Here is a 1,330-nt window from a genome sequence, read left to right as displayed (position 1 = left end):
AAAGTAGTGGTGATGATTTTTTTTATGTGATGTTAAAAATTTGTGGGATATGTATGTGAATTTGAATGTTTATGTGTTATTAGTGAAGATGGGGGAGAAACATCAAACCATTAGTAATATCTAATATGAGTAATAAAACGAGAAATTAATCGAAAACATGAAGGATGGTGAAGTAATTTACCCTTTATGTCACTATTCATTCTTTGGAACATGGTTTTGCCCCTTCATTCGGAAAACCAAAGTTTTGTAAATGAGATTTTATGAAACAGACCAAATGAAGGGCTTTAAGAAAAAAACTTTAATTGTTTTTCACAATGACAAGTGACTGAAAAGCAACCTCAAACACACGTTGACTCTCTTAAACTTGGTTTGATATCATCCCCAACGATGGATGTCAATCGAATACGCTAGTGTTGTATAGTGTTGGATTTCACGTATATTATTAGAATGAGAAGTTGATGACACCGACTATAAAATACTTCTAAGAAAAACATAATTTCTTTGAAATTACTCTCAAGAGGATAGTTATTACAAGAGCTATAAGTTGTATCGTTTACCTAAAATCTATTGGGGTGATTGTACTTTCTGGCATATATAGTTGTAAAACTATGGCAGAGAAAATAAATTTTTAGAAAACCAAGTGAGTCTTATATATATATATTTAAAAAAATATTAACTAATGGCCTTTTTACAACTATCATATTTTAATAGATCAAATTGAAAATTTTATTACTCTCCATCTCAAGGTTACATTTTAAAACATACATGGGGCATTTACATATATACCTCCCAATTTCTATGCATTTACATATCTAAGAACCTAAAAGTTTCATTTTACATTTTTTTTCACCCAAAATTTTCACATCACATAAAAACTCAGCCAACCATAGGCCATTAGAACCCAACCGACAAACTCAACATGTTAGGCCAAGATCGTACGATCATGAACAATATTATAAGTCGGCCGGCAACCCTAAGTCAGTATAATCGACCGAATAAGCCTCGTCGAACCAGGGCACTTCAGCCTTAGCCGACCAAGTGTTAGAGTAGCTGAGTCATGGACTTTTTTATGTTAAAATATTTAAAATACCCTATAACTCTCCCGTTAAACAAGTGCACACACATAACTATGTAATCTTTACCCTCCTCTTCTACAAATAGGGGGTTTCATTTCCACAGGAAGTGTTAATCTTCAATCAACAATCAATCAGTCGTTCTTCAATTCTACTATTCATTATTGTACACTCTATTACGTGGGTGTGATTCTTAGACAAATTCAAATTCAACAGAGACATATACGTATAGACTGAAGTTTCGGTGCTAGGAATAT

The sequence above is a fragment of the Phalaenopsis equestris genome, unplaced genomic scaffold, assembly GCF_001263595.1.
Source record: "Phalaenopsis equestris unplaced genomic scaffold, ASM126359v1 Scaffold000054, whole genome shotgun sequence".
Taxonomy (NCBI): domain Eukaryota; kingdom Viridiplantae; phylum Streptophyta; class Magnoliopsida; order Asparagales; family Orchidaceae; genus Phalaenopsis; species Phalaenopsis equestris.
This window is presented reverse-complemented; position numbering follows the sequence as displayed.